Source organism: Puma concolor, chromosome A1 (genome assembly GCF_028749965.1).
Source record: "Puma concolor isolate L17-30 chromosome A1, mPumCon1.1.hap2, whole genome shotgun sequence".
NCBI lineage: Eukaryota > Metazoa > Chordata > Mammalia > Carnivora > Felidae > Puma > Puma concolor.
Window position 1 is genome coordinate 87,612,841 of NC_141667.1, and position 17,402 is coordinate 87,630,242.

Below are 17,402 nucleotides of genomic sequence, written 5' to 3' on the forward strand. Positions count from 1 at the left end.
CAAGCACTCACTGGGTGTATTTTCAGTTATCACTGCACTAAATTCAGTGCAGAGCTTACTGATCCTGTCCAAAGATGAAACTGTGAGAACTTTTCATAAGTATAGATCTGTCCGATGAGTTCCTGAAGTGTCATTAAAGCTTCAGTGACAAATCAGGCCAACCTAAAATGAGAGAAGGCAAGCTTCTCTTCAGTGTTTCTCCTTCAGATCTCTTCCCAGAGCAGAGGAGTCTTTCATTTAACATCCCATGATCTAAACCAGTCCTACTGGGAACTGCACAGGATGCTGCAATGCAATTATCCTCAATGGGTTGAGTCAACACCAGATAACATGATGAAGTCATCTGTGTGGGGTTATAGGATCTGCTCTCCCAGGACCCCCAAACCCTACCAGGGACTTGTGCAATCTGAGGTAATGTTTATTTTACCAATGGCTGCAAGCAAACAAAGCCACTGCAAACAAAGCTCCCACTGTCTATTTCCCACATGGGTGAGAAAATCAAGCCCAGTGGGAAGAGAGGTTTGACTGATGGTATGTTTGGGCATCATGCAGGGCCTTGCAAACTTTATATATGTAGGGGTGCTTGGTCCACTTAATGCAGACATCTCTGCCATCAGCTTTAGACTTAAGTTCAGATTTTCTACCTTTCAAATGTCCAATAAACTTTCTTAAACAATTTAATGCAACCATGGCAATTTCAAATCATACTGAAAGACAGATAAGAGTACTGTCTGTAGTTTCTGCCTAAGGTGATGAAAAAATTTTGGAAGTAGATAATGGCGATGGTTATACACCACTGTGAATGTAATAAGGGCTACTGAATTGTACACTTAAAATGGTTAAAATGGCAAGTTTTATGTTCTACTTATTTTACCACAATTTTTAAAATTTTATTTTCTTATACATAAAAAGCTGAATGGCACATTTTAAATGAGTGAATTGTATGCTATGTGGTTTAAGTCTCAAGAAAGTAGCTAAAAAGAATAAAGAGCACTCTGCAGAAAGCTTTAACGCTCTGTCTGTAGCTTACACGTAAGTCAGGTCATATCAGAAAACTTATACTGGAATTGTCTCACTTTTCAGAAAAGCAAACTCCTTTTTGAGCTTTTTTCTTTGTAGGGTTCTGAGAAAGTAAAAAGGTTTTTAAGACCGCGCTTGAAAGAGTACCATGCAGACAAATACAGCTTTAGCATTCCATTAGAGCAATCCCACATGGAATACTCCCAAACAAAATGGAGTTCTCTAATACTTTTTAGTTTTTCTTTTCTTTATGCTTTTCTTTTTTTTTCTTCAAAAAAGCAAGGAAGTGCATTGTGAGTATTTCCTACAAGAAATGCTGAGCTGGTTAATTTCTGATAATTATAAAATCACGGGTGGTCACTAGTTCAAAGAAAATCTTTCCCAAATAAAACCAATTATGAGCAGAGACTTTAACTGTGTTCCTTTATCCGCTGCCAAAATGCAGTATCAATAGAACAGAATGTGAAAGCTGCAGCTTTGATATGAAAGGTACTGAAAGTATTCATCTTTTGGTACTTGTTCTGCCACCATATGGAATGGAATAAAAGGAAAAAAGAATTATGCAGCATCAACTCGAATTATGCAATTGGAAAAAAGGAAAAGCAAATCATAACCAGATGCATCTATGCATACATTTTATTATAAAAATTTTCTTTGATATCACCAGGCACCCAATGCACTCTACTGGTAGTGTAAAGTAATTGAAAATAATATAAAAGAAGAACTGGGACTAACATACATTATCATTCAAATGGAAAAGCATTTACAGCAGAGAAATACTATCAAAGATGTCTTTAAAACATTAATATTAGGCTGAACCACACGAAATTGATATTTTCTTATGTTAAAATGGTCAAACATGGGCAAAATGGTTGAATAACAGCAGTTTCGTGTGATTCAACCTAATACATAATTTTCCTCATAATTTCAAATAGCCTGTTCTCTTCATCATCATCACTCAGTAGAATAAAAGACATTTATTTAATTTTATTGTTTTTTGTGATTTATATAATTTTAAGTTATTTAATATTTTTAGCCACCTCATGTGGAATGAATCCATAAACACATGAGTCAATTAATGTCCCTTTTCTCCTCTCAATGAAGACATTTTTTAAAGTTAGATATACCAAGATTTCTCATTTGTCAGTGTGTTGGGGCCTATTCTCAGCCAGTCAGGAGGCACTTTAAGGGAAACCCTTCCTTATTTGAGATGATGATAGGAGGGGGATTTTCTTCCCCAGCCAACTCTGCTTCTATATCCCTATATCCCAAGCTAAATGTCAGGCATCCTTCCTTGGAGATCGGAGAGGGAGGTCTAGGGCTGATGGACTAGAACTGAGTGAAGCTTGATACTAATGAAACTAGAAGCCAGAGGCAAATCCTACCTATGGATGATCATCCTATCTACAATCAGAAACACTGTATTTCCTGCAGGATCTAAAGAGAAAGTGCAGGAAAGAGAAGGTTAGTCAAAAAAAATTAGAAGCTAGTTCACCTTGGGACCAGTGTAGAAGGAAGAGGAGGAGAGAGGGAGGCAAGAAGAGATACAGAATGGGACTGAGTTGAAAGAGAAAAAGAATTAGGCCACTGAGGGATGCCCATATCATCCCTAACTGAAATATACAGCACTCCAAGTGGGATGAAGAAATGGACAGGCACTCTACGCCAGAGCACAGCAGCCAGAGTAGAATCAATATCCAAACAAATTGTGGGGCACCTGGGTGGCTCAGTCTGTTAAACGGCTGACTTTGGCTCATGTCATAATCTCAGTTTGTGAGTTCAAGCCCCACGTCAGACTCTGTGCTGACAGCTCAGAGCCTGGAGCCTGCTTCAGAGTCTGTGTCTCCCCCTCTCTCTGCCCCTCCCATGCTCATACTCTGTCTCACTCTGTTTCTCGGTAATAAATAAACATTAAAAAATTTCTTTAAATATATATATATATCCAAACAAATTGCAGTTGGCTCCCATGGCAGGGGCAGAATCTGAGTGGCATTACTGAAAAAATTTCATGTTGTCAGTGATAATCTACTCCACCCAACAGTTGGGAAGGTTCTGTTTGCAGTTCACACAAAGGAACATAATACAATTCTGCACGATTTCATAGGACAATAACCATTGAACAATGTCTCCTAAATCAGAGTCAAAGGTCAGAGACACTCTGGTAGTGAATAAGAAAGCAGTTCTTTTCCAGTGTTCCACATAAGATTAACCTGAGGAGGAAATACTGGAAAGGGGCTCAATATCTAAGAAGCCAGTTTACTGAATTAACACAATTATGTTCTATCTTATCACTGACTCATTAAACCTGCGTTGTTCAAAATTCTTTTCTGTGCCCAGGATGAGATTTTGGGTGGGCCCTAGGTTTCACATTCATTTTCAGTTACAGTATTAAAAAATAGTCTCATTGTCAGATAGTACAAAGCAAAGCTTACCCTCCCATTTAAGTTTTGTGAGTCAGTTCTTCTTTGGCTTGAGCCCGATCCAGTTCATAATGCCTGCAGTGACGAAGGAGGACACGGTCACTCATTTTCTCTACTCCTTCCAACTCCTCTACTTTTCACTATGCTCTTTAATGGCTTCTACAGGGTTGAGAAGCAGACAAGGAGATAGAGGTTAAAAAAAGGCTCTTTTCTGAATGAATTCTTTAGAGACTCTCATCTATGGGGATACCTGACATGGGCTATGTTTCCCTGGGCATACCACTGGTAGTTAACCTTCCAGTCTCTATTTTCCGGTAGTCAGCCAGGGTTGCTTCCTCCCTCCAGATAGGTCTCTTGGTTGTGGTCTCTTTAGACCATTAAGACCCGTCTGATACATTTTCAACTGACCCTCAGAATACCACATCTTTCCACAGTTATTACTCTAACTGTAGGGCAGGGTCAAACTCACCTTTTGACTTTTTCAGGATGAGTCGGGTACCAGCTCCTCTCTTCCTCAAACTCCAAGTCAAGCTCTCCAAGTGATTCTCTGTTTCTCCACCACTTTTGCCTAGAGGTGGGAGAGGTAGAAGGCAAAGCACAAAGACAGCTCTCTCCAAAAAAATTCTCACTACAGGCCTCAAGACCAATCTCCTAGCCTTATATACCCTGAAGGTAGGTAATGAATTAAGAATCTTTAAGTTGTTGGGGTGCCTGGGTGGTTCAGTGTGAAGCATCCTACTTCAGCTCAGGTCATGATCTCAAGATCCGTGCATGAGTCCCAGCCCCGCATCAGGCTCTTGTGCTGACAGCTTGGAGCCTGGAGCCTGCTTTGGATTCTGTGACTCCCTCTCTCTCTGTCTCTCCCCTGCTTGCTGTCTCTTTCTCTCTCTCTCAAAAAATAAATAAGAAACATTTAAAAAAATTTTTAAAAAGAGTCTTTAAGTTGGTTATCAGTCTCTTTACAATGTAGTAAATGGTTAATCTTGCAGATTTTGGAACCACTGAGTTCAGAACTCTGCTCTACTATTGCTAAGTGACCTTAGACAAGACACGTAATGTCTCAGTGTCCTTATGTACAAAATATTGAAATCTGTAAAAAGTAACAATAGCCACAGCCTAGGTTATTGTTTCTTAAGAAATTTTTAATGTTTATTTATTTTTGAGAGACACAGAGTGTGAGTGGGAGAGGGGCAGAGACAGAGAGAGAGGGAGACACAGAATCGGAAACAGGCTCCAGGCTCTGAGCTGTCAACACAGAAACCAACTGGGGGCTCAAACTCAGGAATGGTGAGATCTTGACCTATGGCCAAAGTCAGACGCTTAACTGACTGAGCCACCCAGGTGGCCTTACAGCCTCACTGTTTTAAAATTAAATACATTAAAAGAGCAGCTCTCGGTTTGGGCTCAGGTCATGATCTCATGGTTTCGTGAGTTTGAGCACCACATCAGGCTTTGCACCATGACGGTGTGGGATTCTCTCTCTTCCTTTCTCTCTGCCCTTCCCGTGTGTGTGCTCTCTCTCTCAAAATAAATAAACTTAAAAAATTTTTAATTAAATACTTTAAGTACTTAGTTGCCTGGTCATCAATAATGAAGCAAACAGACAAGTGTGCCTTTTGATCCGATGCACTGAGAAGTACCCAACATCACCAATGTAGGATTCTTGCCCAAAAACATTTACCCTGAATGTATTCATGAGGAAATAATCAAACAAATCCAAGTTAAGGTGCACTATGCAAAGTGACTGAAGTCTAGATTTTTCAAAAATATCAGTCACATAAGGCCAAAAACTGAGATGGAAGAGGGGAGCTTGGGAACTCTCTGGGGAAAAAACAAAAAAACCCAAAAAACCACCAAAAACTAAAGAGGCATGACAACTAATTCAACCCAGAAACTTTAATTAAATTCTGGGTCTCATTTTAAAATAAATAAATAGGGGCTCCTGGGTGGCTCATTCAATGCAGAGCCTGCTTGGGACTCTCTGTCTGCTTCTCCCCTGCTTCTATTCTCTCTCTCTCTCAAAATAAACATTTAAAAAAAACATGAAAAATAAAATAAAATAAATAAGTACAAAAAGGAAACCAGATAAAGAACACAATCAGGGCAATCTTGGCTATTTAAATATAAACTGAATATGTGAGAATAAGATTTTATCAGCATTACACTTGGGTGATGGTTATATTGTGTTTTTGTACAAGTATGTCTTTGTTCTTTGGAGACATATGCTGAGGTATTTGGGGTGAAGATATCTGTAACTTATTCTCAAAATATTCCTCAAAATATTATATTACAAATTAAAATAATAGTGTCATACGCATAATAAATCTCTTAGAATAATACCTGGCACATAATAAATGATTTTGTAAGTGTAAATTACGTATTATTAGCAAAGAAAACTAGACAATAGGAAAAATCTTGTTTAAAATTATTATACATTCGTCATTGAATTAATGTACTGAATCATGAATTTCCCCTAAGATCCTCTTCACCTACTGCTCACCTTTCTCAACCCCCCAAATACCTGTCTTTCTTTGACTTCCCCACTCCTGCGTTCAAACCATGTCTCCCACTAATAAGCTAGTTTCCAACCTTCTACCTTACATTGTGGTAATATGATTAGAAGGATATTTTTTCGAGTTCTGCTTTAATCTGTAACACTTAGGTTCACAATGGACTTATATTAGAAAATCTTTGGACCTTAGAATTCACACTGTAACTTGGCTTAAATAACTTTGAGGCTTTATCATATAGCACTGCTTAGGGGTTCTCAGATTTTTTTTTTCATATTTAAACATTTTTATTCTATATAATATTGCTGAACTGATTTTTTTGGTCTTTTTTAATTTTATTTTTTATTTTTTAAAATTTACATCCACATTAGTTAGCATATAGTGCAACAATGATTTCAGGAGTAGATTCCTTAATGCCCCTTACCCATTTAGCCCATCCCCCCTCCCACAACCCCTCCAGTAACCCTCAGTTTGTTCTCCATATTTATGAGTCTCTTCTGTTTTGTCCCCCTCCCTATTTTTATATTATTTTTGTTTCCCTTCCCTTATGTTCATCTGTTTTGTCTCTTAAAGTCTTCATATGAGTGAAGTCATATGATTTTTGTCTTTCTCTGACTAATTTCACTTAGCATAATACCCTCCAGTTCCATCCACGTAGTTGCAAATGGCAAGATTTCATTCTTTTCGATTGCTGAGTAATACTCCGTTGTGTGTGTGTGTGTGTGTGTGTGTGTGTGTGTGTGTGTGTGTATATACCACATTTTCTTTATCCATTCATCCATCGATGGACATTTGGGCTCTTTCCATACTTTGGCTATTGTTGATAGTGCTGCTATAAACATGGGGGTGCATGTGTCCCTTCAAAACAGCACACCTGTATCCCGTGGATAAATGCCTAGTGCAATTGCTGGGTCGTATGGTAGTTCTATTTTTAGTTTTTTCAGGAACCTCCATACTGTTTTCCAGAGTGGCTGCACAAGCTTGCATTCCCAAGGGGTTCTCAGATTTTTTAAAGTCAGGACTCCTTTAGTCTCTTAAAAACTCAGGACTCAAGCTTTGGATTATAGTTGTAATAGCTATCAATATTTACAGTATTAACAAATCTAAGAATGATTCAAAATACATACATATTCATTCAATTAAAAGTAAACTAATTTCAAGCTAACATCAATAATATATTTTTATGAAAACTGTATTTCCCAAAACAAAAATATTTAGTGACATCAGTGCCATCATTTACCATTTTCCAAATTTCTTTGATTACTTATTACAGCTGTATTTGTTTTGTAATCGTGGTAACATACATATAACATAAAACTTACTATCTGTACCATTTGAAAGTATACAATTCAGTGGCGTTTAATATGTTCAGTGTTATGCAACTCTCAGGACTACCAGAACATTTTCAGCACTCCAATAGGAAAACCTGTAGCCCTTAAGTAGTCACTTCCTATTCCTCCCTTCCCCAAGCCCTTGGCAACAACTAATCTGCTGTCTCTGTGGATTTGCCTATTCTGGATATCACATATAAATGGAATCATACAGCATGTGGCCTTTTATGTCTGGCTTCTTTCACTTAGCGTAATGTTTTCAAGGTCCATCCATGTTGGAGCACATAGCAGTACTTCATTTCTTTTTGTGGCTGAGTAATATTTGATTTTACGTATACAGGACATCCTGTTTGGAGTGTCTGCGTACACCACATTTTGTTTGGTGTGAAGCGGCATCTCACTGAAGTTTTGTATTTCTCTAGTGACTAATCCTGTTGAGCATCTTATGCTTGTTGGTCATTCGTATACTGTCTTTGGAGGAATATCTATCTGTTCAGGTCCTTGGCCTATTTTTTCATTGAGTGTTTGTCCTTTTGTTGTTGAGTTATGAGTTCTTCATATATCCTGTATACTAGACCAGATGTGTGATCTACAAATATTTTCTCCTATTCTGCAGGGTGTCTTTTCGCTCTCGTGACAGTGTCCTTGATGCCCAAAAGTTTTAGTTTTAACTAAGTCCAATGTATCCTTTTCTTTTGTTGATTGTGTTTTTGTGTCATATCTTTAGAAATCATGTCAAATTGCAGATCATGAAGGTTTATTCCTATGTCTTTTTAAAAAGGTTTTTATAGTTTTAGCTCTTGTATGTAGGTCTTTGATCCATGTTGAGTTATTTTTTGTACGTGGTGTCAGGTCCAACTTCATTCTTTTGTGTATGGATATCCAGTTGTCCCATCACCATTTGTTGAAGACATTCTTTCTCTATAGAATGGTCTTGGCACTTTTGTCAAAAATCAACCTATCTATAAATTTATTTCTGAGCTCTCATTTTTCTTCCATTGACATAGGTCTTTCCTCATGCCAGTACCAAACTGTTTTGATTAGTGTAGTTTTGTAGTAAACGTTGAAAGTGTGAACTCTTCAACTTTGCCTCTCCTTTTCAAGATTTTTAAAAAGTTTTTATTTACTTATTTATTGAGAGAGCGAGAGAGAGAGAGGGAATGAGTGGGCGAGTGGCAGAGAGAGAGGGAGAGAGAGAGAGAATCCCAAGCCAGCTCCATGCTCATGGAGCCCAACATGGGGCTTTTTTCAAGATTGTTTTGAGTAGTTGGAATCCTTTACCTTTTGTTATGTATTTTAGATCAGCTTTTCCATTTCTGTTCCAAGTCTGTTAGGATCTTCATAGAGATTGCATTGAAACTATAGATTGCTTTGGGCAATATTGCCATCTTAACAATATTAAGTCTTCTAATCCATGAACACAGGATGTCTTTCCATTTATTAATATTCTTTTATTTCTTTCAGTATTGTTTTATAGTTTTCTGTGAGCAAAGCTTACATATTCTTGGTTAAATATATTCTTAATTATTTATTCTTTTTTGGTGCTATTGTAAATGGAATTATTTTCTAAATTTTCTTTTCAGGTTGTTCATTGCTAGTGTATAGAAATACCAGAGATTTTTATGTGTTGATCTTGTATCCTGCAACTTTGCTAAAGGCACCTATTAACTGTAATGACAGGTGGATTCTTATGTTTGCTTTACATTCAATCTGTTTCTATATATTGTTTTGGTTGAAGTATATAAAGAATATCCAGACCCTTATAAATATTACATTAAGACAGGGAGAAGGATTTTCATTGGGTTTTCAGAGAATTGTGGATATTCACTCTTGATACTATACCAAGAATCAGTAAGTGATAGTTTCTTAAAAGTTAATTGCAATGCGGCATCTGAAGCATATCAAACATTTTTCACTTAGTCACGTTAATATCCTTTGGACTCACACTTCGAATGGATCTTTTATCTGTGCATGATTTTATAACATTGTACATTTGGAAAATATGGTTCTCTGAATTATGCAGATTTTCCAAGTGTTGACACATTTCATTTGATGGTATTTGAAACACCACCTTATTATCACCATAAATTTTATCACACATTCTTTCAGCTTTGGGAAGCCTATAGAGACAATAAAGTTTTCTAAAATCTAATTTTTGCTTGAGATAAAACTTGAGTTTTATCAATGATAGCAAATTCTGTCTTGTTTTCCTTGAAGTAACTGACTTACTCTGTTCATTTTCAAGAAAATGGCTACCATATATCTAATTCTTATTGACCACAGTTCTTCTGCTAATCATTCTTTCTATTAAAAGTTGTGCCCTATGATAAAAATGGGTTGTTCAGCTCCAGAATTAAACAAGGGCATAAGAGCTTTTCCTTCAGACGACCATTGGATTTTAATATGAAGTAAAAGAGATGTATGCATATTTTGCATTTCATCAGAAAGAATAATTTTAAAAAATGTAGTCAAGGGTTGAGATTTAATAATCAAGGAATGTTCTCAAGAAAACTCTTTTTTTAAATGCGTTTGCAGCATTGGGCAATACATGACTACTAATATAGTTTGGTGCTACTGCCTTCATTTATGCTAAAGTTTCACTATGAGTGCAAATAATGACACAGTGAGCAAGGCAAACAACTTCTTAGAATTATTACAAAAATACTTTTGACCTTGAGGACTTGAAGGAGTCTCAGGAACTGACAAGACCACACTTTGACAAAAAGTGTGGCAGACCACATTTTGACAATAGTTGGTATGGCTATTGAAATGTCAGTTTTACAGACTGCCTCGACTTCAGAAATATTGAAAGAAGTAGATGTTACCATTCTTATCATAATTTCCTTGATGAAGTTTTCCAATCCCTTAGCAATGCATTTGGGTGCTCTCATTACACACAACCAACCAGGATCAGTAGGCCCTACATCCAGTTCTAATGAAACCAGAATTTTAATGGATAAAGAAAGGGCAGACATTAAGAGAAAGGTGAATATAGTTCATGGAAGGTAGGATAAGGCAGGAAGAAAAAATAATTTACTATAAAGCTTTTTGTTTATTCACATCACATTCACTTCCAAACTCTATTCCATCCAGTTGCTAAGACCAAATAAAGTAGAAGGGCTGGCATATCTATTTTAGGAGACTAGTTTAGGTAATGGTTTTATGGATTTTGCCTTATGAGTAACCACAATATTTTTACACAAAGAATCATTCTTTCTCAAGCTAATGCCTTCTTTTGCATCCCCATTAATTATAAAGCCTACAAAAATTGTTTTTCACAATGCCAAAAAAAAAAAAAAAAAAAAACAAAACACCCAGGAATTTTCTTTTGAGGCCTGGTGTACTAAAATATTTATTTTTCAGGGTGACTGGGTTGCTCAGTCTGTTAAGCGTCTGACTTCAGCTCACGTCATGAATGATCTCGCGGTTCACGAGTTCGAGCCTGTGTTGGGCTCTGTGCTCACAGCACAGACAGCTGAGCTGTCAGTACAGAGCCTGGAGCTTTCTTTGGATTCCGTGTCTCCCTCTCTCCCTCTGCCCCTCCCTCACTCGTACTGCCTCTGTCTCTCTCTCAAAAATAAATTTAAAAAACAGTAAAAAATGTTTTAAATATTTATTTTTCAATGAAATGAGTGAAATCCGTACAAGCCAAGTATTCATTTACATTATATTATGCTATAGATAACCAAATCTCTAGTACGACCTTAAGGAAAAGGTAATGAAAGGAAAGTTAATCGAGTTTCTATTAATACAGATTGATTCTCCTTCAAAATAACAGATTAGATTTATAATTGAAAAGTACTGCAAAGGAAAATAGGTCCTTTTCAAAACAACAAATAAGAAATGTTTCAGTGCATTTCTTCTTAGCAGACTGCTCACTGATTAGCATATATTATTGCCAAACACACTATTCTGCATAGAAACGAAGAAAGGTTTCACTAGTCTTGCTATATACCCCACCAAGTAAATCCAAGTGTGAAATACTCTTTGAAGTCAGCAGGCATTCTTTGCTTCAAATAATTCTGAAGGGATTTAGAAGCCAGATAGGATTAAAGCTTGGGAAAAAAAGGGCGGGGGTGGGTTGGAAGTGGGGTGGGGAACAGCTCAACCTTAACTGTAAATAAGTGAAAACATGGTGAAGAGGGAAAAGGAAAACTTTATTGAGATCCAACAATTGTTAAGGTGATAAATCTGGCTTATTCAGAATTAATGGTGGGAAAAGAGACCCTAAGGACAGACTCACTAATCAAAGTATGCAAGAAGAAACCAATGAAAAATATCTTTAAAATCAAAATTGCACAACCTCCTAAATTTAGATCCTTTGCAAAAATATTTTTAAACCAAATGTATTTAATCCAAATCAGTTGGATGAATTTGACATTCTTTCTGATTCAAGGCAACCTCCCTCTTGCCTGAGTTACTGCAGTAGCCTAACTGATCTCCCTGCTTCCACCCTAGGCCTCCTAAGTGATCCTTTTCGAAGGTCAATAATGTTCTCCTCTGCTCAAAACCCTCCCATGCATGGTTTCCCATTCTTACTCAGAGTGAAAGTCTGAGTCCTGTAATTGCACACACATTCTCACCCAATTTTGCTCCTTCTTACTTCGTCTCTGGCTGCTCTCCCACCTTGTGCAATCCACTTGAGCCCTGATGGTCTTCTTGCCATTTTGCCAATACACAAGGCACACTTCCTCCCAGGAAAGTGGTACTTACTTGGTTGTTCCCTCTGACTAGCAGGTTCTTCTCCTAGGTACCAACATGGCTCATATACTTTCTTCAGCCCTTTTTAATCAGGCCTTTTCTCACCCACCCTATCACAAACGCAAGTTCCCCTCACCTAGAACACTCCAACCTCCTTCCCTACTAAATTTTCCCCATTCATTTATCACCATCCAACGTACCAGTGTTTCATTTATTCGTCTTATTCTTCTCTGTCTTCTACCACAAAAATATAAGCTCCATGAGAGCAATGATTTGGACTTGTTTGGGCACATATTCCCAGGGCTTAAAACAGTACCTTAAACACAGTAGGTACGTAATTAATATTTGTCAAGTAAATAGATGTAATTTCTGTCTATACTGTCAGATAAGCACTACTTCAGTTTACTGCTCTATGATTCTTTTTAATTTTAATTTTATTATTATTTTTTAATTTTGGAGAGAGAGAGAGCACAAAAGCTGAGGAGAGGGACAAAGAGAGAGAGAGAGAGAGAGAGAGAGAGAGAGAAAGAGGGAGAATCTCAAGCAGGCTCCACACCCAGTATAGGAGCCCAATGTGGGGCTCGATGATCCCATGACCCTGGGATCATGAACTGAGCCAAAATCAAGAGTGGGATGCTTAACAAACTGAGTCACCCAGATGCCCCTGTTCTATGATTCTTTATATGGGAATGAAAGTTTTACTTTTGAACCTCTAGTTTGGTTTTTCAGGTATTGTTGGTCAAGCTGACAATTGTCAAGAAGTGGTCTCTACCCACTGGGAGAGAAGCAGACTAGAATGGAAAGACATTGTTGCCTCTTCAATTCTCCCCTTTTGTTTTCCTACCCCCTAATCTTCCTGACTCCATGACCACACTATTGAACATCTAAGAAATCTAACTGGATGTCCACCATCTGGACTCTATTTTGACTTACTCTCCACTTTGGATAATCACCTTTTGCTCTCGCCCAATTCCATAGACTGGTTTATCCTTTTAATGTTTTATTTTGGTGAAGTGGGCTTAATTGAATTCTGTCTGACCATTTAGGTCTTTGGAGGAGTAGGCACAATAGCAAGCTTCTAGGTTACAGCTTCTAGGGCATTCACCTGCACCAATTTACTTATGTAACCATAGAGATTGTAAAGATTATGGGAAACAAAGCATTTAAGTTACAGTCTATTGAATTATAAACACACAACCCTTCATTTTTATATGTACCAACTACTTAGCTAATGAACTTAAGAACAGTATTTGTGAGACTAGTTTTCATATAGTAATGCCTGTATGGACAGAGGGATTGGAATGCTTGTTTTCTTTCTTTCTTTTTTTAATGTTTATTTTTGAGAGAGAGACAGAGAGTGAGTGGGGGAGGGAGAGAGAGAGGGAGGCACCGAATCCAAAGCATGCTCCAGGCTCTGAGCTCTCAGCACAGAACCAAACATGGACCTCAAACTCACGAACAGTGAGATCATGACCTGAGCTGAAGTCAGGTGCCTAAGTGACTGAGCTACCCAGATGCCCCAGAATGCTTGTTTTCAAGTCATATTTAATATTCCTGAATTACTTACTAACATTTATAAGCAACTCTGGATTCATGAAGTACCCCTGACTCTTCTTTTAACTGCATTATGGCAGAGCTGTGATTATAATAACCACTATGTTTAAAAAAAAAATTTAATGTTTCTTTATTTTTGAGAGAGAGAGAGAGAGCAAGAGAGAGCCAGTAGGGAAGGGGCAGAGGGAGAAGGAGACACAGAATTAGAATCAGGTTCCAGGCTCTGAGCTGTCAGCACAGAGCCCTATGGGAGTGGGGGATGCTCAAACCCACAAACTGTGAGATCAAGACCTGAGCTGAAGTCAGATGCTTAACCGATTGAGCCACCTTGGCGCCCCGATAATCACTATATTTTAAAATCATAGGGTGCATGGCAACTAGAAAGGTCATCTGGTTCATCTCTAGCAAAACATATCTAAATCTTGCGCTTTGTTTTTTCTCCAAGACTTCTAGAGAAGAGACACAATATTTTCTCTCTATATGGATTCTATACATACAGATTCAAATATATGTATACACACACACACACACACACACACACACACACACACGCAAACCACCACCACCACATATATACATAATGATGAGAGACGAGGGGATTTTTTTTAAGTTTCATCCCAGAATATAGTTTTAAATTCATCTGAGTTGAAGTATTTCCTTAGTGTACAGAGGTCTTTTTCAGATTTGCTTCTAGAAAGTAGAATTAAAAAGAAAGGTTGATAAAAAGACATAGGAAGGAGCAGACAGTAAAAGCAGGGATGAAAGAAATCTGCCAGAGAGAAATAAAAAAAAAAAAGTAAAAATAATTCAGTGTTCTGTTACCTTTCATGTATTTTTTATTTACTTTTTTAAAAGTCTCCTTTAAAAAAAAAAGTTTGTTTTGTGACAGAGCAAGAGCACGAGTCAGAGAGGGGCAGAGAGAGAGAGAGGGAGAGAGAGAATCCCAAGCAGGCTCCACACTATGAACGCAGAGCCCAATACGGGGCTCGAACCTGTAAAGTGTGAGAACATGACCTGAGCTGAAACTAAGAACTGGACACTAACCAATTGAGCCACTCAGGTGCCCTGCCTTTCATTAAAAAAAAATTTTTTTTTTAACATTTATTCATTTTTGAGAGACAGAGAGTGAGCAGGGGATGGACAGAAAGAGAGAGGGAGACAAAGAATCTGAAGCAGGTTTCTGGCTCTGAGCTGTCAGCACAGAGCCTGACACGGAGTTCGAACCTACGAACAGAGAGATCATGACATGAGCCAAAGTCGGATGCTTAACCGACTGAGCCACCCAGGTGCCCCTCATTTTTTGATTACTAAGGGACTTGATCTGGTTCTTTTCTCCAGGCACTTATTATTTGAAAATAAAAGTACAAACAGACTCTGGAGTGATTAAGAGTTGGATGGTTGATTATTGGTTAAAGGTAGATAAAACAAGTCCAGTTATTCAATAATAAAATGTGTTCAGTCTTAATATTGTTTAATAAAATAAAATCACGTCGTAATAAAAATTTAATCTATATAGAGAGGGCTAAGAAGAAAATGCAGAGTCTTCTTATTCTCCTGCCACATCTAGTCCTTTTTAACCACTGTTCAAAATTCCTTCCATAACATTCCAGAAAGAAAGATTAAATGTATCTCCCTGCATAGATACATGAATGTGTGTGTGTGTATGGGGGGGGGGGGTATACATATAAATTCTATTCCAAAGGAATAACATCATACCTCTTATATGTAACTTACCTTTTTCTCTTTAAAATACATTTTGGAGATTTTTCCACGTGCCTAGACATGGAAGCTTTGTGAGTAAGGAAACAGTCTTCTTAAACACTGTATCCCCAATGGCTTGAATAAAGGTCTCGCATATACTTTTCCTCTAATGAAAATCTGTTAGGTAAATGAAGAAATAAATCAGAAAATATAGATTAATTGCATTTGTTGGAGTTAAACATTAAAAGCATAACATTACAATATTCTGATATATAAACGTATCAGAAGTATCCAGTCTGCTACTGATGAACATTTAGAATATTTTCAGATTTTTGGCTATGACTGTAGTAAACATTCCTGAACATATCTATTACATTTTATATGTATGTACCTGTAAGTGAATCCAAGGTAATTACCTAGCCATTTAATAGTTCAGTCAATTGCATTTTTAACTTTGATAGATATTACCAAGTACCACTCTCAGCCAGCTGCATCAACTTATACTCTCATTACAATACTGTTTTTATTCTGGAGCAAATCACAAAACTTGAATGCTAGTGACAGAAACACACATTCCTAAAAACTAAATATTCTTTCATCTGCAGCCGTCTAATGAAAACTGTCAGATGAGATCTCAAAAACTGAAAATCCCTTTGGCTTTGCTCAGCTGTGGGGACATCCTTTTTCTCAAAGACAAAGTACTTGTTCCTACTGGCCAGCCTTTTGGAACGTGGCCAAAATTCATGGCTAACTGCTTCCTTTGTATATTTTAATAATAAAATATAGTTCTATTATTGTATTTATATAAAGTTCAATAACTGCACTTTTGTTAAACATAAATATTGATTCAAGAACATGCACATATCATTGAAAAAATATTTATAGAAAGAAAACAGGTAGCAGTGTTGTAGAAGTGCTTGAAATTCTATCACTTAGGCTCTCACATGGATTCCACTGCCTATTGACATTAAAATAAGAAAAGTAACCTACACGCAGAAAGAAGGTTGTATTCACATTAACATTCATGAAGGCTGAGCAGCTGAAGCCCTACATATCAAGTAGGGAATATATCTTTTGTCTACTGATGAGAAAATGTCTCAGTGATAAATGGTTACAGACGGGTGTCACAAGGGCAACAGCACACAGAACAGCTCTGACAAACTTAAAAAAAAAAAAAAAAGTCTTCTCCTGCAGTTCTTTTTGTAGCATTGTGGACCGCAGTGTCTACCTCCTCAAATAAAAGAAAAATATTGCAGTGCAGAATTCCTAACCTTTACTGAACACACTTCCCAGAAAACAAAAACACTCTTTGAAAGTAATTTAAAACACAGCTTCAAGGTCTTCATGATGCATAAATATTCAGACATTCTGAAAAGAAGTGCTCTGCGCCCTGCATCCCAGCTGTTTGGGTCGAACACGTACATTGTCATAAGACAGCATGGTCATCAAAGGGCAAAGTCTGTAACGTTAACTTTGGGAAACAGGAGGCATATCATTAAAATGCTTTACAGTCATTTACATAAATTCAAACACATTATCATACTCATTTAGCAAATCTGAGAAAAATAATATATTAAGTAAGGAGTTTGTTATTTAACAAACTGTATCTCATAGACCCCAACAGTGACTACCAGTGACTTTTAATTTTCAAAACAAAGTTACAATTTGTACACAGCCTTGACTCCTTGAGAATAACAAGCTGAGAACCAAAGCCTGAGGGCAAACATTTTCCGGGGCCTGACTCTAGGTGGCCCACTTTCCTCACCTATCAACACAAAGACAGGCAACCCTACCCCGCCAACCAAGGACTTCTCTCCAGTATTTTGTCTCTTCTGCAAAAGTCTAGAAGCTTCCGCATGAAAAGTAATAAGCACAGTACAATTTTCCAAAACATGGATGTCAACACTAAGCTTTTGGGCGACCTTCTCCACCCTAGACAAACCTCCAGATGCAGAGCAAGAAGAAACGCTCAACAGTGCCCGTCATATCCTTAAGCATCTCTCTCCTCCCGACTCCCACCCCTGGGTATTTTCTAGACAGTCTTTGCCAGCACTGTGTGCACGAAGGACAAAGGCGCAGCGGGCAGGTAGCTCCCGATCACCGGGTTAACCAGCGGGGTTGCCCCTCGGAGCTACAATCACGGAGGGTGAGGGGCGGGGTAGGGG

At 37.7% G+C, this 17,402-nt stretch overlaps 1 long non-coding RNA gene across 2 annotated transcripts; it reads right to left on the reverse strand.

Annotated features, from left to right (window-relative positions):
• Nucleotides 1-1,349: 1,349 nt before the first annotated feature.
• LOC147584284 (uncharacterized) lies at nucleotides 1,350-17,395 on the reverse strand. Of its 2 annotated transcripts, none has more exons than XR_015248086.1 (4): nucleotides 17,180-17,395; nucleotides 15,271-15,414; nucleotides 3,910-4,008; nucleotides 1,350-3,515 (listed from the first exon to the last, which is right to left on the reverse strand). It is a non-coding gene; the product is annotated as an uncharacterized LOC147584284 (long non-coding RNA). The 2 variants fall into 2 exon arrangements; XR_015248085.1 differs by having other exon boundaries at nucleotides 1,350-3,599.
• Nucleotides 17,396-17,402: the final 7 nt, after the last annotated feature.